This window comes from Delphinus delphis, chromosome 16 (assembly GCF_949987515.2).
Source record: "Delphinus delphis chromosome 16, mDelDel1.2, whole genome shotgun sequence".
NCBI classification, from domain to species: Eukaryota; Metazoa; Chordata; class Mammalia; order Artiodactyla; family Delphinidae; genus Delphinus; species Delphinus delphis.
In genome coordinates this window covers 9,060,371-9,083,767 of record NC_082698.1, presented here as the reverse complement: position 1 = coordinate 9,083,767, position 23,397 = coordinate 9,060,371, and the positions used below count along the sequence as shown (strand labels likewise).

Below are 23,397 nucleotides of genomic sequence, written 5' to 3'. Positions count from 1 at the left end.
ACTCTTCATTGCGCTGCGCGGGCTTCTCTTTGTGGTGGCTTCTCTCGTTGCAGAGCACAGGCTCTAGGCACACAGGCTCAGTAGTTGTGGCTCACGGGCTCTAGAGCACAGGCTCAGTAGTTGTGGCACATGGGCTTAGTTGCTTTGCGGCATGTGGGATCTTCCTGGACCAGGGATCGAACCCGTGTCCCCTGCATTGGCAGGCGGACTCCCAACCACCGCACCACCAGGGAAGTCCCTTCTCTGGTTTTAATACAACATTTTATATGCTGGTTTTAACTGAGCATTTTATATTATTCCATTTCATCTCCTCTCTTGATATATCATTTACTTCTTTCTTTAAGTTTTTCAGTAGTTGCACTAGGGTTTACAAAATACATTTTAAAATAATTGAAGTTCACCTTCAAATAATGCAGCCACCACCTTTAATCTCCCCTTTTGAAAAAACTAGAGCAGGAAACAGCTCTAGCTATAATTTAATTACTTTGTCTTGTTTTTATTTTATTTTACAGTTCCCTTCTGTTTCTGGCCAAGAATGGTGGTTTGGCCAGGAATGGTGGTTTTTCCCCTCATGGTAGTATTATAAGGTTTTTTAATAAACGAAAGGAAGAGTGGGTTGTGGGGAGAACTCCAGTTGAAATTCAAAGGTCTGTGTCCAAGCCTGATTATTTGAGCCAGAATTAATTCACACCATGCTTTAAGTTAATCCTCTTGGCCTGGGGTTTTTCTTGCCATCAGGTGCATCAAAGACAATACTTATGCCAACCTCCACTCCCGACAGAAGAACATAGCTCAGTTCAAGTTCAACGTCTTCAGCTTTCTCACCAGCTATGATGTGATCTATCTGCAGTGTAAAGTTGCCGTGTGCAAAGTGCGGGACCACGCCTCCCACTGCTCCCAGGGCTGTGCAGGGCAGAGTAAGAGGGGGCACAGGCCCCATGGAGGCCACAGTAGAGCACACTGAATATTTCCAAATGGTGGGGCCACTGGAGATCCACAAGGGAACTGATCGAAGAAAGACCCTTGTGTGATTTCTCCAAGTTTCACGTCAATCTGTTAGAAATTAGAAGTAAATTCTATTCCTGCTCAGCAAAATAAAGTTTGACAAATCTGAGGTTGTCCATGTAGAGACAGGTAAAAGAAATAGCTAAAGAGGTTCTCTCTGAGGTTTGTTGCTAAGTAAGTCTTCTTCTCTGGTTATTCAACTTCTAAGGCAGTTGCTCTCTTTGCAGCTAGAAGTCTTGCATTTTATAATTCTTCACTATCAAGAACTTGATCATTGTCTTAAACAGTGCAACATATTATAAAGAAAAGTTATCTCTTGATACCACATTGCCAACTTAAAGATATCTTTGACTCCTTAATGTTTAGATGCTAGTAGGTGTATCTTTTTGTTTCTGTCCCTCTGATGCTGTGAGAATTTATTTTCAGATCTTGTCAAGGGTCTTGTGAAGAATAAACTAAGTGTCTGTCAGAAAGTCGCTGGGTTTTTTTTGTTTTTTCTTTAAACTACAATAATTGGTCAGTTGAATCAGATGTCATTTACTCAAAACAAGCTTTATTTGTCTGTTTGAAAGGGAACAAATTGGGCCTTGGCTTTGTTGAGTTTGGGTTAAGCTTGCAAATGAGACACTTAACGACACTCACGACAACCCCTCAGGACTGCTCTGTGAGCTACCACGCACTTAGTCTGTTTCCCAGATCTTCAAAACATTACAGGAAACCTGAAAAGCACGCAAAGAAAGATTAGCATATTCCCACACGCTCCCAGAAAAGAAGGGCAGCACCCACTTAATCTAATCTTTTTATACCTTAACAGAAAGAGGCCTGCACTAGGCTCAGTACCCTCAAAGTTGTCTTTAAAGAAACAGACTTGGACACAGCCAGATTTTTTTGTTGTTGTTTTTCAATAAATATTCAGTAACTACATTAATGCATATACGTGGAATCCGAAAAAACTGGTATAGACGATCTTATTTACAAAGGAGAAATAGAGACACAGACGTAGAGAACAAACGTATGGATATCAAAGAGGAAGGGGGCTGGGGGGGGATGAACTGGGAGATTGGGATTGACATATATACACTATTGATACTATGTATAAAATAGATAACTAATGAGAACCTACTGTATGGCACAGGGAACTCTACTCAGTGCTCTGTGGTGATCTAAATGGGAAGGCAATCCAAAAAAGAAGGGACATATGTATACATAAAGCTGATTCACTTTGCTGTACAGTAGAAACTAACACAACATTGTAAAGCAACTATACTCCAATAAAAATTTTTTAGAAATATTCAGTAACAATATTTAAAATATGAGCCCTCAAGTCCAGGGTATCGTTCCCATCTTTGTCAATAAATAGCATGTGTGAGATGAGAATACAGTATTGTCAAGTCCCCCAGGGAGGAGGCAGGGTTTGGTGGGGCCTGGGAGTGAACCCCAAATTCCTGAGAGGTGAAAATCTGACAAGTGACCCAAGGAGGGACACTGCCTCTAAAGGGAGACATGTCAGTTTGATTACAAACATGCCCTTCACCAACAACTGTCTTGGTAAAAGTAAGTTTCCTGCTGATACATAGTCGAAGTTGATGATATGTAATTAACGGTCAATTTGATGAAGATGGCAATCTTTGTATCAAAAGTTAATTATCTCTCATGAGTAGCTTCTCAATCACACGAAACAATGATTTTAGCATCTGGCATCTATTTCATGCAAGTGCTTCAGATGAAAAAAGGAATTTTTCCAAGTAACCAAGAGCTGCTAGAGTTTCCACTTTGAAAAGTTCATCTGCCCATTAACTGGTACCTATCCAAATCTTGTTGAGAAAGTGGGAGGGTAACAGTTTCCAAAATTAGCATCTTATGGCTTTTAGCAAATCCCTAATGTGAAAAGTGTTGACAATGAATGGACTGAATTTTTAAGAATAAATAAATAAGGGTCCAATGAACTTCCATTTCAGGTACTCTGGGTGTAGTTCAGTGGATGGGAGCCAGGAAGCTGCCCTTTCCAAAAGCACCCAGGTGATTCTTAGGAATCATGAAGTTTGCAAACCAAGGCCGCTGTTCAGCATCTTATGCCCCATGGATCAAAATGCACTTAACAGGGAAAAGCGTGCAACCCGGAAACTCCAATGGGTGCAGAAAAAAAACAGCCCAAGAGAAGCCTGCTCCCTCTAGCCAAAGGACCAGCAGCAAAGGGGCAGCCAGCCAATTCAGAAAACTTTTAGGCAATAACCTACCTGCTCTAAACACCATAGGTAAAACTATGCCCCACCCCCAGCCCAGGCAGCAAAGGTGAAGTAGGGAGCCTAGACTTCCACCTGCTCTCCGTGCTCCACACCCATCTCATCCCCTGTCCTCCCCTCCCTTCCCTTCCCCAGGGTGATGTCAGAAAAGGCAGAGTGAAGAGCTGGGACTTTCATCACCTCCAGGCAGCAAGGAGGGCCACCCTGCACCCCCAAGTCAGGTGGAGGCCAGGTGGGGAGCTTGGACTTCCAGCTCCACCCATCAGGTCTAAGGCACCCCTTTGAGTCTGCTAAGACTAAAGAAAAAACAACATTGATATTATATATTATTATATGCTGATAGTGCATCGTATAGCTCAATAGCTGCACTACAAAGTTTTTTTTATTCCTGGTTATATGATTTTACACTCTCTAGTGAGTCACAGTATTTGACAGTTTTCTTCGTATTATACTATGGCACCTGACGCACCTCTGAATACGCCCCTCGCATGGCCACCAGTGGATGTTTAGTCAGTTCCTGACAGAGGGATGACTGATGGGCCAGTGACCAGATAATTTTTCAGCGCTGTTTTTAAATACTTAATTTGATTTGCCCATTCTAAGTAAGTTCTTAAGTGTTTTCACATTGGGTTAGAAAAGATCTTATTCGTTATATGAACGAATGCAGAGGAGATTCACCCGCATGGCCACTGGGGCAAGTATTTGGAAGATCTACATGGAAATATTAAGAAGAAAATGGGGGAAATCTGTTTTGATTTGGAGCTGGAATTCAATCAGGCCCCTAAGAACTTGTTCGCTGAGGGCAGAGATGCTGTTGTATCCATGGTGTATCCCCAGCATACTGTATACGCATACACAGGAGTAAAGAGAGGGCCTCTGGGCATCAGGAATGTGGCTGCCTCTTTGGCAGCCCCCAGCCACCAGGCTCAGAGAAGTTAAGAAACTTCTCCAGTGGCACTAGCTTGTGAAAGGCAGAGTTGGATTGGAACCAGCTGTGTCCAGTTCTAAAGCCCCTGTGTTACACTCTGTCCGTACTGCCAACCAGAGGGGTTTGTCTCAAAGACCCCTTACTCCATCTTGCCTCCCTCAAGGACCCTGCGATGCCTGGACTTATGGCATATTCCCCACATTTGGAACACACTTGTGCAGGGCCTCCCAGATGCTGGGCACTGAGCTGCCCACTGGGTGGGGTTCAGAGGGAAATTGGACGTGCTCAGGGGCTTGCTGGCGACAAGAGAAAATAGAACTGCATTTGAACTCCTAAGAAGGGGCAGAAAGCAGTAGGTGCCAGGAGAGGGAGGAAGTGCTCCAGGAACTCAAGAAGGATGCGTCACGTCCGGCTGGAAGGCAGGTTCCAGGGAAGGTGCAGCCTTGAATTTGCCTCTTGAAACTCTTACTGAGATTGGGGACACTCACCCTCCATCGAGTTTCCCAGACATTCCAAGGGCTACTGTGTGACAGCAGCCCCAGCTCCCACATCCCTCTGGCAAATTTCACGAGCACTAAAGCGCTGAACACTCCCTCATCAGCCAAGCCCTCTGCTGGGCACTGAAACTCAGCCAGGAGGTGGCCTCTTCCAAATGCTTAGTCCTACCATTGTTACCTCCCTGTTAGCCTAGAGATAGTAGCCGTTTCCTTCATTATTTCCTGTTACCTTTTCCATCCCTTTTAGCAGGTAACCAACCACCTGTTACGAGTCAATTCTTTACCTTGAGTAAAACACATGATGCTCACTAAGCAAGGGTTTTGTTAATGAAAGAATGAATTGCGGGGACTTCCCTGGTGGCGCAGTGGTTAAGAATCTGCCTGCCAAGGCAGGGGACACGGGTTCGAGCCCTGGTCTGGGAAGATCCCACATGCCGTGGAGCAACTAAGTCCGTGCACTACAACTACTGAGCCTGCACTCTAGAGCCCGTGAGCCACAACTACTGAGCCCTCGTGCCACAACTACTGAAGCCCGTGTGCCTAGAGCCCGTGCTCTGCAACAAGAGAAGCCACCGCAATGAGAAGCCTGTGCACTGCAACAAAAAGTAGCCCCTGCTCGCCGCAACTAGAGAAAGCCCACGCGCAGCAATGAAGACCCAATGCAGCCAATAAATAAATAAATAAAAATAAATTAAATATGTGCTATCAACATTTCAAATGTTTTTTTTTAAAAAAAAAAAGAACAAATTGTGGTTACAAATGGAGAGTCTATGGTTAGAAGGGGGTTCCAGAGGTTCAGAGGAAAAAGCAGGAACAGAAGGGAGCAGACGAGCAGGAGTGACAAGGGGTGCACCCTCCTGCCTACTGCTGAGACCAGGAGGATCTGGGCTTCACCATTCAGCGGGAGGTTCCTGTTGGCAGTTAAAGACACTGACAGCTGAGTCAGCAATAATCAGTGTTAAAGTGATCCAAAAAGAAGAAAAAAATCTGCTTCTGAAGATTTGGAGGATAGCAGGAGGAGGAATCTCAGGTTTTTAAAATGTCCTTTTGACACCACAGAGCTCAACCCCATGATTGCACATATCAGGCAACCTCAACCCAGAGGTAGCCCATCTGGCTGTTCTCCCTCTGGGATGAATGGAGTTTCCCTCCAGGGCAGTGTAACAACTGCCCATGGTAGAGTAGCTGGATGAGAGTGAATGAAGCCCTTAGAAGGAGGAGGGCCGACCGTGGGAAGTTTAGCAGGGTCTGAAACTAGAAACACTCTAAGGTCAATATTTTTTTTCTGGGGTTGGATATATAGGTGTATTTTCTACTCTAACTCTCCTTACATTGCAGTATAACTTTATAAGCTAGTTGCCCCAAGTCCCAAAGTGGGTACTACACAAATTTAAGTACTTTTATAACTAACAACAACAATACTGGAGGCAGAGAGGATTATTTTCAATATTTCAGTTATTCAAAAGTACATAAATATGTTACATAGTACATGATATAATGTAAACAGTATAAAACTTGACTTGAATAATAAAACATTCTACTAATAAAGAAATATCGCTCACAAAGATATTTGTGCCCACCCAAGTCAGAGTCCCTCGTTTGCATCACAGAAGCACGGTGGCAGGGCATCAAAGCCAGCATACAAGTTACATTCATCACAGCACTGGAGGCTGGGATAAGACCCAGTGGTGATGGCCGCAGTGACCTTGTCCTGGGTGACCATGTCTGGATCATCTTTTAAGGCTGAAGAAATAGGTACCTTTGGAACTCTTAAGAAAAGACATACACAGAGCATAGGATTAGAATTTTTCTTCTCAGTCCATTTGTTACAACTTGTCAGAGGTATCTCAGAAGCTTAGGACTGGAGCCAATGAAACACATGATACCAGCCCAAGACTAAAGTGCTCTGCCCCCGTCCCAAGTTCCTGTCTAATCCCTTTCTCTCCTAAGATTGCCAGAAATGTAAAATCAGGTTACAGCAAATAAGGGAGAGTGAATTGCAAGTGTGGGTCACGAGATGATCACTGCAAGTCCTCCAAGTGCAGAGCATGACAGGTGCCAAAGTCAGCCGTCCCCTGGGTGCTGGGATTCACCTTCCAGCACACAGGCCTAACTTCCCTAGAATGGGAAAATCACTGCTTTTTTGCTTGTTTTTTCTCTCCATTATTAGATAAGGAATCTGAGACATGGAGAAACACAGTGGCTTGATCAAACACATACAAGCAGAGGAGGAGCTGTAAATAAAAGGCAGGTCATTGAAAGCTTGATGCAGGGCTCTGTTCAACAACTTATGCTGCCTCCTTGGAACGTTAATGAATGGGAACACCACTGCTTCTGGCAACCAATCTCTCCCATATTTGAAGGTTCCTTTTCCCAAAATCGAATGCTCACTTTTCTGATCTACACTCCCTTGTTAGGCAAACCCCAGGATCTTCACACAACTCAGCTTCCCCAAAGTCCTATAGGCCCACCTCACTGTCCCCAAGGCCAAGGACACACTGAGAGCTCCCCAACTCAGGCAAGAGAAGATCAACTCAGCCCGTCCTCTGAGCGAACACAGGCAGAGAGACTCATTCACACAGTCTTCAGTCTGCAGTGTGTGGAATTAGCCAGCTGAGGGTAAACTCAACGAGGCCAAGTGACAGCAAAGCAGCCCAGAGCCACCTGGCTGAGAACATTCTACTTATGAGCTCAGAGCCCCAAACAGGAAGGCGAAGAAACCAAGATTCTACACGCACTGCCTTTGTCGTCTCAAACCCTCCCGCTGTTCCTGACCTCACCCGGGGTGCGGCCATGCGGCAAGGAATGACCCTACTCAAGCACAGAGCCCCAGGATCCCATCTGAGGGAGCGTCAGCCACTCTTACCCACATCACTCACTTCAATGCGTTGGCTACTTTGTAGTAAAGACAGATGACAGCAGTCATCAGCACAAGCACAGCCAAAAGGATACCGCCACCAATGCAGAACATAATTACCGTGTTAACTTGGGAAGCTTCACCTAGGCAGAGAAGTGCAGGCAAGCAGTGAATGTGGCTTCCCTCCCCACAGCCACCGAGCAACCTCAATATGCTTCCTTCAGTGGAGGAAGAATGAACCCAAACCACAGATCCTTATGCGTGTAAAACACAAATGAGTCTTCCTAGCGGGGGCCCAGGACCCTAAGCTGGCCCAGAGACGGGGGAAAGGGTTCATTTCTAAATGAGATGGGACTGAAATGCAAAGTCCAGAGAGAAGGAAGGAAAGAAAGTGGGCAGAATCTTCTTCTCTCTTTCACGTGCAGTAAAGTGCAGCTGTAAATAACCAGCCTGCACTCGAGCAAATGGTTTTATTCCCAAACACCTGGGCCTCCTGAAATAAGTTCCCTTTCAGAGTCAGAATTAAACCCTTCCCTGTACCTCAGGCTTAAAAATCTTCTACGGCAATTATTAAGGGAATGACTTTTTTTAAATGTTATGTTCAAAAATACTAAGAATACACTAATCTATTTTGTGATATGTGTTTCAGGAAAAGGAAGCTTTCAATTCTCCCTCTGACTACTGCCATTTTTCCTCCTAAACGCTAAATCTTTCCAGGAAGCCCCATTTGTGTGGAATAAGCAATTTGTTTAATCTGACTCCCTGAAACTGGGGAAAAGTGAGCCAGAAGAGAGGAATAAACAATCCAACTGCCAAAGCATACTTACGAGTATCTAAGTCACCAGAGCTGGATAAATGCTGACAGTTTAAAAAAATTACAATTAAAATCAACTTTAGGGAACAGTACATCTTATCAGGAATTTCTCAAACCCTTAATTTGAGAAAGAAAATTCTAATTATCCTTGTTAGGAGTAATTGAGATGTAAGTTTGAAGAGCTCGCTTTTAGAAGCACAGTCTCCACCAGTGCGACCAGAATGGACAACCACTGTCCAGCTCCAACTTGTACGCCTATCAGGCCTTAGGCTGTGTGACATCAACTCTTTGGACACCAGCTCTCTTTCATGGAGTTCTGAATTCCATTCCGTGTTCAGATAGATTTTAGCACCAATGGAAATGTGAATGCCCAAATACTATTTTAAATCATTTAATTTCAATCTCACCTTTTCAGATTTTGTTTCTCTCAGAGGACCATTTAAGGTTTGACTGCTAATCAAGAGCAAATTTGGGGGGGGGGGAAGCAAATTTGGGATTTCAACAAAATAAAAAGACAGTGATGTGGGGAGGCTAATATCTAAAAATACTCATATCTAAAAGTACAGTCATAGAAGGCTGGTTAGACTTTATGTTTTAGTAACACAATGAAATAGTATATACTTGTAGCTTTGAACAGGATTTGGATATAGGTTCATTGACTTCAGAATATTATCATAATTTATAGTTAAGACAAAAAGATTTCAAATAGCAATTTGAAGAGGATATCTGTTTTAAATCGGGTTTCTGTGATTTCAAGGTACTCACATCAGCAAAGCTGGTTCCATTAAATGAGGGAATTACTTTAACTACAAAGGGTTATTCCTTGCTGCTCTGGCCAAACCCTGGGTGAGGTTACAAACTGCAGGGGAGATATAACCCAAAATGGTGGCATAAGATCTCTGAAAATTCTCTCCTCTGTAAAAGCAATGAAAAATGTGGCAAAAAAAGAAATTGTCAGAATCAGGTTTTTCTGACTCTGGATACTAACTATAAGCTTTCAGCAGCTCAGGAAACATTTATTTAAGAACAACTGAATCTCAGTATTGAACAGCATGCTTTGTGGCACTGTTCCATCATTCACTCTCCAGCTCCATGGTAGCCTTATTTTCAACAGCCTAGATTCCAACGCAGCCACGAGAGGGAGCAGAATAGAGGTAGAGCCCTTTCAGAGTCTCACTCCCAAAGAACTGTCATTAGCTGACTCATCTGCTGGTTTTCTGGAAGACGTCACTTGCTTGCAAAGCTATCTGCATTTGACCTAACTTGGAGTCCACTCAGAGCAAAAAAAGTCTTCTCCTCACAGAACTTTTGGCAAAACTTTTGACAAAATGTTTTAACTTCCTGGCTCTCTGAGGCATTGGATTATTTGGGGCAACTGACAGACTAGCCAAAAAGCTTAAAGGAAAAGCTGGTAAATTAGATGTCCATAGGGGTTCTGAACAGCTCTGACATATCCGTAGGCGTCTAGAAGTCCACGCACATGTATAGAGCCGTGTGCATGCAGGGTTGTGAGCATGCTCAAGAAAGACATGAGACGGCCCTATGCATTCAACCCCGGCTGACCTTGAAGCTTTTCCCAAGGAGGAAGTGAAGGCAAAGGCAGAGTTTTCAACTGCTTGGCTGATACTGTTGAAGACATGCCCCAGTAGGCACACAGAGCCCCTCATGAAAGACTGGGAGGTATACTGGTTCCAGGCATTTAAGGTAATCTTAAATGCTTAGTAGCCAATCATTAGCTGACTACTAAGCTAATCAGTAGAGACTTCAGGGTCCACACACAATAAAGAATACAGACTTTACAATGAATTAGTTAAGAAAAGTCACTAAACAAACAACAACAACAAACCTTGGAGAATGGGGAGAACCTGATTTCTAGAGTTGCCATGTTATATTATTTTTTCTTGCTTTTTTTTGGCCGTGGTGTGTGGCTTGCAGGATCTCAGTTCCCCAACCAGGGACTGAACCCAGGCTATGATAGTGAAAGCCTGGAATCCTAACCACTAGGCCACCAGGGAACTCTTTATTATCTATATTATTTTAAATGTGCAGTTCTCAACAAAAGAATGTAAGATATGCAAAGGAACAAGAAAGTATGGCCCACAAAAAGGGGGAGGAGGGAAGCAATCAATAAAAACTTTCCCTGGGGGAGGGGGATAAATTGGGAGATTGGGACTGATATATACACACTACCTTATATAAAATAGATAACTAATAAGAACCTGTGGTATAGCACAGGGAACTGTACTCAATACTCTGTAATGGCCTATATGGGAAAAGAAATCTAAAAAAAAAAAAAAGAAAAGAAAAGAAAAAAGAGTGGATATATGTATATGTCTAACTGATTCACTTTGCTGTACACCTGAAACACAACACTGTACATCAACTATACTCCAATAAAAATTTAAAAAAAAAACTTTCCCTGAAGAAGCCCAGACGTTGGCTCTACTAGACAAAGACTTTAAATCAGCTATTTTAAACATGTCCAAAGTAAACCAAAGTAAAACTTCTTTTTATTTTAATATTAATTAATTTATTTATTTGGCTACACTGGGTCTTAGTTGCAGCACATGGGATCTTCATTGCCGCGTGCAGGATCTTTTAGTTGTAGCATGTGGGCTCTTAGTTGAGGCATGCGGGATCTAATTCCCTGACCAGGGATCGAACCCGGGAGCCCTGCATTGGGGGCGTGGAATCTTAACCACTGGACAACCAGGGAAAACCCCGAAGTAAACCACTTCTAAAGAACTAAAGGAAAGTATGAGAATAATGTCTCCAATAGAGAATATCAATAGAGAGAGAAATTATTTTTTAAAAGAACCAAATGGAAATTCTGGAGTTGGAAAGTACAATAACTGAAAAAACAAATCACTGGAGGGGCTTAACAACAGATTTGAACAGGGAGAAGAAAGTGAAGACAGGTCAATTGAGATTATCCAGTCTAAGGAACCGAAAGAAAAAATAAATAAAAATAATCATGGACCTTCCAATTTCCATTCCAAAATGTAAACAGCTCGGGAACTGTCATCCTCAAAACAAGAAAAAACAATTGGCACAAATTGAAAATCAACAAGTCTTCTTAAGTTAACAAGAGAATTGAAGTCACATGGAAAATAGCCACCCCCAAAAGTTAAGAGACAGGGGAATACAGAGAATCATGGCATACAGTACGCCAGGAGAAGAAGTCACTGCTGGAGCCAGCAATGGGTAGGAACAATTAAATAGTAATTGATGAATTACTGAATGAGGACTAGCTTAAGAGAGAAAACAAACAAAACAAAAAACAAAACAAAAACAACAAAACAAAACCAAAAACCTCCTGGAGGCTCAGTTTTGTTTTGTTTTGTTTTTGGTGGTGGGGGGCACACTTTCATGATTGTTACCTTTAGGAACTCAATTAGGTTCTTATGGTAAAGACTGAAGAAAAAACCCCTCGTGCTTTGGTCTCCAATGACACCACATTGGAGGTGGCTTTATTACTGCTGGGAGATAAAGTCTTGAATTTCCACTAGGCTTCTTCTGGTATCACTGCATCAGTTAGGTGGAACAGTGCCTCATCTCCACCAGATGAGGGCGGAAGTCCAGACTTCCCAAGGTCTCCACTGACACCACAGGGGCTGGGAAGGGATGCAGGTCTCAGCTCTACTCAGGCTTCTCGGGCACTAACCTGGAGAGAGGGGGTTGGGACACCTCTTTAGAGCCTGGTGATAATGGAAGTCTAGTTTCTGCATGTAGTCTCTGCTGTGGGGGACAGAAAGGGGAGAAGTGAGACCAGTTTTTTCTGTGGCATTTGGCTGGAACACAGCAGTTATTTCCTTCTTTCTAGGCTGCCTGTTTCCTGGTCCTTTGGCTAGAAACAGCAGGCTTTTGTTGGGCTTTTTTTGTCTGCACCCACTGGTGTTTCCAGGTTGCCAGCTTCTTTGGCTCCAAGTCTGGAAATATGAAGCAAAAACAAAATCCAGGGGACTCACCACCATGTTTCCTTGGATCTCAAGGTTACTAAGCTTGTCTGTTTTCGTCTCTCCATCTGTCAGAGTCTTATGTTTGTTTTATATGTTCAGGGTTTTTAGTTGCAGTTAGTGGGAAGCGTAAGGAAAGGTACATCTACTCCATCTTACCAGAAGCAGAAGTCTCTCATGTGGGAAATTTTGACATCAACCCTCTACTTAATGACCAAAGCCACTGTGCCAACCCCGCTTGTCCGACCCTGAGAGTGAATGCCTCCTTAAATTGTGCACCCCAGGCACCTCACGTGTGTCATCCTAGACCGGGGCCGTGTCATCTCATCATAGCTTATCTTTCCAGCCTCATTCCCCACTGCATTTCCCCACACCCAATGGATTTTCATGCCTGAGTTTTGGCTAGATGGCTCTCCAGTCTCTCTCCTCCTCTATCAGCTGAAATACTAATCCTGCAAAGTTTCATTAAAATGCCATCTCATCGGTAAACTTTTCACTGATTCCCGTCTGCTCCCCACCCCATGTTAATTGCTCCTCTCCCTCTGTATCATGACCTTTGTACCTCTCTGAAAATTTGACTTCTGTTTGCCTTAAGGTTTTCCAGCTCCTGCTTTAACTCTGAACAGACATTTGCCTTGAGTAAAGGAACCTACTATGCTCACACTCACTGAACCCAGTACTTTGAGTTAAATTAACTGTGGGTTGCCTTCTGCTTTTTATCTCACTCAAAAATGTCTTATTTTTCCAAGTTTCTTTTCTATTCCTTCCTATTGAAGCAGTAACGATTCTGAGGGACACAGTCTTGAATATGGTTAAGTCATGATTAAGGAGGCAGGCTATGTTGACTTTCTTTACAGAGCTGACCACTTCATCTCTTGGTTTCCTTCTATTCCTGTAGTTACTTGACTGTTGAGTTACTTGATGACTCTGTACGTTTAGAGTGCGTTTTTGCAAGGTGTAAGTTTCATGAGGAACGAACTCTAGATCCCCAAGCATCAAAAAGAGCGCCTAGAATCCATCAGGTGCTAGCGCATGTCATGGACGATGACGCAAATATGAATTTTATCAATCTGGTAACACCTTTCCCCACCTGAGCCTCCAAATTCAGACACAGCAATAAATTCAGACACAGCAGTAAGCCCTGAGCAGTATTATTTCATTTATTGATAAGGATATTTCACATTGTGTTACCAACATTAAACTATTGGCCTGACCATTTCTAACGTGTTTTAGTAACAGCTTTCTAGAAATGACTAGGAGGAAATAGCTAAAACCTCTGTTTGGCAGATGAGGAAACTGAAGCTCAGAGAACAAATGACTCCCTTGGATCACTTAGCACATCACTGGCAGGACTGGAACTAGGGCCTGGTTCTGTGATCTTTCCCTCCAGCCCCTGTCCTCCCAGGTCCAACACCTTTCCAGCCCCCTGCCTTCTGAACGGTTTGAAATGATATGTTGTTTCCTATTTCCAGTCCCCCCAAGTCTATTATCCAGAGACTTTGATTTTGACTCTGAGCTGAAAGATGGGCAAAGAAATCCAGCTGCATTTCATTTGGGGAAAGGGGCTGGTTATTATCATTATGTTTTCAACCTAAGAGCTATCTCACTGGCACACATGGCATGACTAGTCCAGAGTACTCGGACCGATGGGGACCAGGGGCCGTGTGTTCCAGATGACAAAAGGTAAGCAGTAGCTGTATTCAGAATCAGTGAGCTGAACGCTGTGATGTGATTACAGGGGCTTGTTTTCTCTCTGTGGGAAATTCTTTGTAATTCACACTCCAGGCCTTTTACCCAGGTCAGTTATTTTGCCAAGTGCCCATCCTGTGACTAACACCTGGGTCAGTTGGTTGCACACCCTCATACCTGCAAATTGTATCTATGGTGGCAGAAAGCAGACCAGATGCCAGTCTACTGGGAGTAACCCTGTGAGGCCCCCTTACTTGGCCCAAGTTCCAGCTCTGTGCCCCTTCCACAGCTCCTTCTGCTCTGCTCCTGGGATTCTCAGCTTTACCTTCAGACACCTGTGTGGCTGAGGACCTTGCTCATGCTGCATCATCCTGTCCACAAACAAGATGACGGTTATATTAATGAGCAATGGAGGAGTCCAAGACCAGGGAGTTTTTGGTGCAACATAGTTTTCCATGAGGTAAAAATTAACTCGTGTAGATTTTTCCATTCAATTTTTTGTTTAATTCATTTTAATTTAGCTTAAGGATAAATGTTTATTGAACTCCTAGTATGTGTCAACACTGTTTTAAGATGGGGATAACAGTAGTGCCAAAAAAAAAAAAAAAAAATCAGCAGCCTTCTCCCTGTATCTTCATGTGTTCCTTTCTCTGTGTTTGTGCCAATCTCTTCTTATAAGAACACCAGTCTTATTGGATTATGGCCCACCCTAATACCCTCATTTTAACTCGATTACCTCTTTAAAGGCCCTATCTTCAAATACATAATATTCTGAGATACTGGGGGTGAGGACTTCAGCAAGTGAATTGGGAGAGAGGGGGCACAATTCAGCCCCAAACAGATATTTTCATGGGTAATTGACCTCCTTTATCATTTGAAATCCAAAGCTGTTGTCAGGTGAAGTAACTCTTCTTGCATGGCTACCCTGAGACTCTTGCAATTCCCTTGCCCAGGTTAATACCTGAGAGGTAAATCATTTAAATAGGCCGTTTTCATCCAAATATGGGTAAAGCAAGACTTAGCGTCTCCCCAGTTCCCACATCACCACTTTCACATTCTTAAAGATAGTTCCATGCCACGTATTAGACAATTAACCCAGAATTTTAGTTTTCTGCTCATTCTGACAGGGTCTCTCCAAATGCCCTCCAAAGACACATTTCCAAGGTGGTTTTGAGGAAAAACCACAAGCGTAGACAAACCTGAATTCTTATCCTACCTTAGTCACTCTATAACTTTAGCTAAGTGACTTAACATCACTCGACTTCAGTTTTCTAGTCTGTAAAATGCAGATATCACAGCCTACTTCATACTATGGCATGATGATATTCTGAACATGAAGCACCTGGCACAGGCCTGGCACACAAGAGGTGCCCAGTAAATGCTAAATGTCAATTTCCTCTTCCCTTGTTCTTCCCATGCTCTGATCTCTCTCCTCTACTTAAAAGAGCAAAAATATTTTGTATTGACCCTAATAACATCACCATTCCAGAATATTTGGAAGCCCCTCTTCTCTTTTATTTCCTAGTTTGAGAGTCAAATGGAGGCCACTTCAATAACATTTAATTAAGATAATAATATAGTGGTTCTCAAAGTGTGCCTGAGGCCAGCAGCATCAGGAGCCGTATCTGGAACTTGTTAGACATGCAAATTCTCAGGCCTCAGCTCAGAACTTCCGAGTCAGAAACTCTGAAGTGGGACCCAGCCATCTGTAGTTACACAGAGTAAGCCATCTGTGTTTCATCAAGCCCTCTAGCTCACTGGAATACAAGCTTATTTAAAGAACCACTGATCTATGTTTAAGAACATGGACTCTGGAGCCAAGAGTGCTAAGATTTGATTCCTCTTCCACTTTTCATTACTATGTAACTGTGTCTTAAGTGACTTCTCTGGTCATCAATTTTCACATCTACTGAATTGTAAGACTTGTAAGACTCCCTATCCAATAAACCATTAACGTCTCTGTGTCGCTGTCTCCGGGCTCTTTCTTCAGTCTCTCGGCTGGGCAATTACAAGGTCTGCAGGTCTGGAGGGCGCAGCCTAACAACCATGCAGCTAATGTTGAAGTGTACTTATGTCCTCACAAAGTAAGCCACCAAAATTGATTTCTCCTTCCTAGAGCCCTTGGGGAGAAAAGCATTTATGATTTCTCTATGTAAAGAAAGATGAGTTTGGGACTTCCCCGGCGGTCCAGTGGTTAAGATCCCACATGCCGCACAACCAAAGGGGAAAAAAAAAAAAAAAGAAGAAGAAAAAAAGATGAATTTACTAGAAGATTCTTTAACTGCATTTAAAAAAAATCTGTAATGAAACCTAACTTGTGATTTGTAATCACCACATATAAAAAAACAATCTTTTTTTTTTTTTTTTATTTTGGGGCCACACCACGCGGCATGTGGGATCCTAGTTCCCCGACCAGGGATCAAACCCGTGCCCCCTGCCTTGGAGACATGGAATCTTATCTACTGGACCACCAGGGAAGTCCCCCCATTTTATTTTTCTTTCTTATTTTTGGCTGAAGGGTAATGCCTTGAAGATAAGGGCTTTTAAATTATTTACTTACTTAAAATCAACTCTTATCATAAGAGCAATACATGTCTGTTACAGAAAAATAAGAAAGCAAAGAAAATTAAAAGAAAAAAATTCCATAATCCAATCTACTTATGGAAAATAGCTGTTAACAACTTCACATATATATATATAAAATCATGGGTATCTTTCCTATAAATATGCCTCAATTAAAGAATTAACTTTGGGGCTTCCCTGGTGGCACAGTGGTTGGGAGTCCGCCTACTGATGCAGGGGACACGGGTTCATGCCCTGGTCCGGGAAGATCCCACATGCCGTGGAGCGGCTGGGCCCGTGGGCCATGGCCGCTGAACCTGCGCGTCCGGAGCCTGTGCTCCGCAGCGGGACAGGCCACAGCAGTGAGAGGCCCGTGTACTGCAAAAAAAAAAAAAAAAAAAAAAAAAAAGAATTAACTTTGGAGTAATCCTTTGTATGGGTTGTATGGGTTTACAAACGTGTGTTCTCTTTAATATTTTACAATAATAAGCATATGCCATAATTAACACTTTGATACACAAGTTTATGCATATATCTGATTATTTCATAAATTCTTAGAACTAGAATTACCAGGTCAAGTTCCACATATTTATATAGTGTCGAACTGCTCTGAAGAAATGTGGTACTAACATAATCTTCCACTTAAGAGTGTATATAACAGCAAATGTTTCTCCATATTATGTCCAGCAGTGGATAATTTAATTTTAAAATTTCTGGCTGTGGCCTTTTGAAAGGAGAACTTAACTGATTTCATTTGAAACCCTGGTTAAATTTTTTTTTCCCTCAGCCTCAGTCAAATTCATTTGTCAAACATGGTAAAATGAAAAGGGGCAAAGGGACAAGGCTTCTTAACGCCTCCATCATGGCAAATGGCTTGGCAGCTCTGAGGGCCAGCAGTCTTATAATTCTGGTCTCTCACACCATCTGATGAATAAGTTTCCTGCTGGCCTCCAGGGATACATATCAATTCCAGCCATATACAGATGTATGTGAGAATACCACAGCTGTATGACTGGTTTATTATCAGCAATTCCCAAAAAGGGAGTGTTCCCTTTACCCCACTCGTTCACAGAAGGTTTATAGAGAGTACTATAACTAAAGCCCTCCACTGGGGTATCTCAATACCCAGCACAGAGTAGGCACTGAGTAATTAATTACTCATGGAATTGATAAGACATTCTTGCTTTGCAGTTCTGTTTGTCAAGATCATAAATGAGCTGATTAAACCTTCTCCGCTCTTCCCCCAAAATGCAAATTCTTAAGAGTCAAAGGACTGACCTGGATGAAGGTGAGTAGCAGGGCACTGTCACACACTCATAAGACAGGGTGAGACCCGACTGATTCTGCTGGTAAAGATAAAACAATCCACTTCTAGATTCACACAGTTTATTATTTACAGAGACAATGAAAGATGTGCCAAATCCCTGTTCCACACTCCAAAAAGGATGAGACCAAAGCAAGAGAGGCTGAATGCCTGCAGTGCAAGTTGTGGAGTATTTCGATGCTGAGGAGTCAGTTCTAGCCTGTAGCTAAGTGGTTTTATATTCTGAAGTTTTATTTTGGAGGGGGGAAAGGGGCGGGGAGGGGGCAAGGCAGAAAGCCTCAGAACTCATCAGAATCCAGAGACAATGAGGAACTGTCTCACGACAACCTCCCAGAGGAGAGAAGGAAGTGACAGAAGGTCCCATAACGATTCCTTACAAGCCTCTCATCGTCTCTTGATCTAGGAGGAATACAAAGCATTCCGCCAAAACTCAGAATAGCCTTTGCTCGCATGGCCTATGTGGAAAGGTGCAAGGATGCCAAGACACAAGGACAGTGGAATTGTTTTCTTAATTTCTCTTTAATGGTACAAATTGTAATAGTACAAAGTTAACAGTACAGAATAGTAAAAATTCTTTTTAGTACAAAGTCCATTTGTAAGTACAAGCCCACTGTTTAGTATGGTCCATGAGCTAAGAATGGTTGAGCTAAAATTCAAAATAATATTTCATGACATGGAAATTACATGAAATTCAAATGTCAGTGTCCATAAAGATTTTGGAACACAGTGATACTCATTTGTTTAGAAGTTGTCTATTTTTGCTTTCATGCTACAACAGCAGAATTGCGTAGTGTCAACAGAAAGTGGCCCACAAAGCTTAAAAGATTATCTGACCCTTTACAAAGTTTGCTAATCCCTATCTAGCACCAGATATATCTTCTCAAATTGCTACACCTCCTCCTTTAATTTCTATTCAACCTGTTCTTTTGTTGTGATTTTAAACCAGCTGTCTCATATATACACTACTATGTATAAAATAGATAAATAATGAGAACCTACTGTATAGCACAGGGAACTCTACTCAATGCTCTGTGATGACCTAAATGGGAAGGAAATCTAAGAGGGGATATGTCAGTATGTATACGTATAACTGATTCACTTTGCTGTACAGCAGAAACTAACACAACATTGTAAAGCAAATATACTCCAATAAAGACTAAAAAAATAAAAAACCAGCTTCATATACATATGAAAAAATAAATAAACCAGCTGTCTCAAGTCCCAAAGTGGATAATATAAAAACTTTTAAAATAAAAAAGTAAAAGAAACGTCACCAGAAAAGGATACAAGAGTCAAAGAAATTTTTTCCATAATTGCATATTTACTGAAAAATACATCAGAGGTAACGTAAATATGACCTTCTAAAGCAAATGAAGAAATAAGAATATACTTTAACTGAAATTCTAAAAAATTTTACTAAAAAGAAATTAAATGTAAACCATAAAGATATTATGAAGTTATCTGTTCCCAGCATTTCCAGGTTAGACTCCTTCACTTTGGTCACAGAAGCATGTCAGGAGGTAATGGAGCCTGGCGTAGACAGTACATCCTTCACACAAATGAATTGTGGCAGGGGGTGGCACAAGGGAGTTCACCTGTATTTGGTGAACTGCCACAATATTATTCTCTAAGGCTACATAACAAGTATCTAACAACTAAAGGGTTAGGAGATATCAGATTTTTCAGGATTATCTTCTTCCAAACTCTGTTACATGCCTTTTGTGTCAGTCATTGCTTTCAATATTTTTCTTCAATGCTCTAAAGATATATTTTTAAAAATTAGATTTGTGGAGTTTTTTCTAAGTCCATTTGTTACATTCATCAGCGGGTTCTGTCTGGGAGTTTTCTACTGAGGCAAATCATACCATGTGACCTCTCTCAATTCCTATCCAATCCCTTCCTCTCCTAACTGTTTTATAAAATGCAATGAGGCTAAAATAAATCAAGGAGAACAAACTGCAAACTTGTCACCATATTGCCACTTTCTGACCTCGTCAGTGACTAGCCAACTAGACCTTAAAGGCTTAAAAGGTGCCTATATTCTACCATGCCCTAAGATAGTGGTGGGAAGATGGACAGTGATAGAAGCTCTTAATCTTTCTGTGTCATGGAGAAACTTCGTCTGGTGAATCCTATGGACCCTTTCAGGATAATACATTTAAGTATTTAACATAAAATACATAGGATTACAAATGAAATCAAGCAAATTGAAATCATCACAAAATATTTTAAAAACCAAATGTATAATATGGTAGTATATGTGCTTCTTTACAATTAGATTCAATGCCCAGAATACTGACGGGTCTAATAACTACCACACACAAATCATGGCACTGTAGAGTTCATTATATAACTATATGTATTTGTCAAAAGGCAAAGAATTATACACTAAAATTTGTGACTCTTTATGTTGACTATACCTTAATGAAGCTGACTTATAAAAATAAAAATTTACAGTGGTAGTCTAATAACTATAAGTTTGAGGTTTTGATAAAATTTTGAGACAGCTCTAAGAATACTGTGATGTGAAAATGTCATTTATTTTAGTGACAAGGCGATAGGTGTTTCTAAGTCTACTAATTCTACTGTGGCTAGTTTTACTAATCATTAAACTGTTACATTTCAGTAGGAGGTTAACAAAAATAAAGATGGGACTATCTTTCCCAGTTTGGGTTGATGGCCCCCATGAAATATATACACGGAATGTATACACACAGTACACAGAAGGTAGTGAAACTAGAGAGTAGTGAGACTACTTGCAGAGCAGAGATAAACAGAGTATCTGTGGACATAGCTGAGGATAAGCAGCCCTTAGGAATCAGAAGGGTCTGCATGCCATAGTCACGCCTCCTGCTTGCTTACTCTCACGAGGACATCCAGTCCTCAACTTGTATACAGCCAGCCCAAGAATTCTGCAACAGCAAAGAACCAAGGGAAGTTACAGAGGCCTACTTCCAAGCTCCCAGGTTCTTCATGGGCATGACATTCCCCTGTATCGCAGGTGCTAGCTTTGCCGTGGCAACACCAAGCATGCTGCCAAACGCCTGGCTACAACTAGGAATGGATCCTCCTGGTTCAGTCTAGGACCATATCCTTCCCCCAAACCCCAACGTCCCATAGTCCAGTAAGGAGTCAGTGGAAACAATGGGCATAAAGTGACACGGGGGTGTTGGGCCAACAAGGAAGGGCTTCTATTGTTATCCCTATCAATTCCATACAAAAACCCTCTGCCAGGTGTAAAATACTTCCTAATTTCCATAAGTATACACATGGTAGTAAACACAAATGTGAGAATTATTTTATAAAGTCCCAAACCACAAGAGAATTATAGTACCTAAAAAGTGTAGTTCAGAGGAATTAGTGATTAATTCTGTAGCATGGTGGAGGTCTGTACTTGCTTTTGAATATGAACAGAATTTTCCCTGCTATCCAAAAGGAAAAGCATTGCAGATAGAGGGAAAAGCATGTGCAAAGGTGGAGGAGAATGGGAGGCAGGCAGGAGTAAGAGTACCAAAGGCTTTGTATGCCATGCTAATGAGTGATGTGACTCAGTCTGGCGCAGCAAACACCAGAAGGATCAGAGGGCAATGCAGAGGATGAAATGGAGGTAATTAAAATGAAGGTTAGGGAATTTCCTGGCAGTCCCGTGATTAGGACTCCCCGCTTTCACCGCCGGTGCCCGGGTTCGAGCCATGGTCAGGGAACTAAGGTCCTGCAAGCCGTATGGTGCGGCCAAAAAAAAAAAGGCTAAAAGACCAATAAAGAAAATCCTGGAACTTTTCAGCTGAAAGTCAGTGCTGGAAAACAGAAAAGGCAGAGATGGAGAAAAAGAGGAAAGTTTTCCTTAAAAAAAAAAAAAAGGAGGGGGGAAATCAAGACAGTGATTTATTGGATATATGGGAATAAAAGAGGGGGGACCACAGAAGTCTTTAGTTTTCTGACCTATGGTCTTTCAGCTTTATTTAAGGAAGCCAACATCCAGTTGTTAATACTGATCCTGCGCATAAATTGCAGATTGGTATTTCTGAAGAAGAGCCAGTTTTCCTTCGGACTGTGCAAACAGTCTAACATGGATCAAAGTTACCTTACGACCACAAGAGGCAGGACATACATGACAAATACACTGCTTACCATTAAGTCTGGGGGAATCATCTTTGCAATCATTGAAACCAGAACATTTACAGTTAAGGACTTTTAACTTTATAAATTCTGTACCTATCAAATCTGTGGTAGGTTTCTCTTTCAATCTTCCTAAGTCCATCTAACAAACACTCTGGATAATCACTTATAGAAAAATACATTAATAATTTTTCTAGCACCACTCCACAAGTACGTACAAAGAAGGCAAAAGAGCACTGCATTCTCATTAGGTAAATATCCCAACATAACAACTCAGATGAAAACTTAAGAAAAAGAAAATAAATATTACTTTGCCCAGAAAACCCATAGTAGGAAGTACTAAGACAAAATTAACGTGAGGAAAGATTTCTTTTTCTTTCTTTCTTTCTTTCTTTTTTTTCTTTTTTTGGCCATGCCACACGGCTTCTGGGATCTTAGTGCCCCGGCCCGGGATGGAACCCAGGCCACCGCAGTGAAAGCACCGAGTTCTAACCACTGGACGGCCAGGGAATTGCCGTAGCAGAGTTCGATGTCTATTTCCTACACAGAACACCACCAGAACTACAGAAGTGACAGGTCAAATTTGCAGAATGCTGACATTACAAGTGTATTTTACTCTACTATGCACTTCTTCACAAGGTGCGGTTGAAAGGGGGAGAAAGGCATCATAGGCCTTCCTATCCCGGGGGCATCTGGAAAGAGCCACCCGCTCCCACTTCCCCGGACCCAACGCTTCAGGGTCTTTCAGGTCCAGCTCGCATTCTGCTCCACCGCAGACCCGAGGCCGCCGTCCTGCTCGCTTTTCCCGGGGCCGGGAGAGCAGACCCCACCCCCCTTCGGGCCCAGGCCTTTCTCCACCTTCCACACGGCCCGGGGGACACGAGGGCGGCCAGGGCCACAGACCTTCCTCAGACGCCACTCGCCCCGGCCCCACACCAAGGGCGACACCGTCCCAACCTCCTCCTCAGCTAAAGCCGAACGACCGGCACCCACCTGACACCCTCGGAGGAGAGAGCGCGTGTGCGGAGCGGGCTGAGGACTTTCTGAAAAGCCGACTCCACCGCCCGGCCGCCGCGTCCCCAGCCCCCCGCACCCCACCGCAGTCCGCGGAAAGGCTCCGCGTCCGCGACACAGACAGCGAGGGTGGGGACGAGGTCCTTCACGTCTCGAGAGCCACGACATCACACCTACCTCACGACGTACTCTCCTCACCGGACCAACCCTGCGGGTAGGTCCAGAGACCGGCATTCACACGACATCTCCGGGGCCAACGTCAAACCACCACTGGGTTCCCACGCGCACCGCATCGCGCCTGCGCACAGCCCAGCAGCTGGACCAGGCTGTCAGTACGCATGCGCCGGACTCCAGCTCTCCCCTCACACCGAAGATTTTGAACCCTCCGC

General features: G+C 42.8%; 1 protein-coding gene across 2 annotated transcripts in view; it reads right to left on the bottom strand.

Moving 5' to 3' along the window:
• The window catches only part of C16H10orf120 (chromosome 16 C10orf120 homolog), a 47,543-nt gene extending 24,223 nt beyond the window's left edge, over nucleotides 1-23,320 (bottom strand). Inside the window, exon 1 of one of the 2 annotated variants that reach the window (XR_011246752.1) lies at nucleotides 23,186-23,320. The gene's annotated coding sequence lies outside the window, so the exon portion shown is untranslated. The remainder of the gene's footprint in view (nucleotides 1-23,185) is intronic. The other variant, XM_060033911.1, reaches the window with a different exon arrangement.
• Nucleotides 23,321-23,397: the final 77 nt, after the last annotated feature.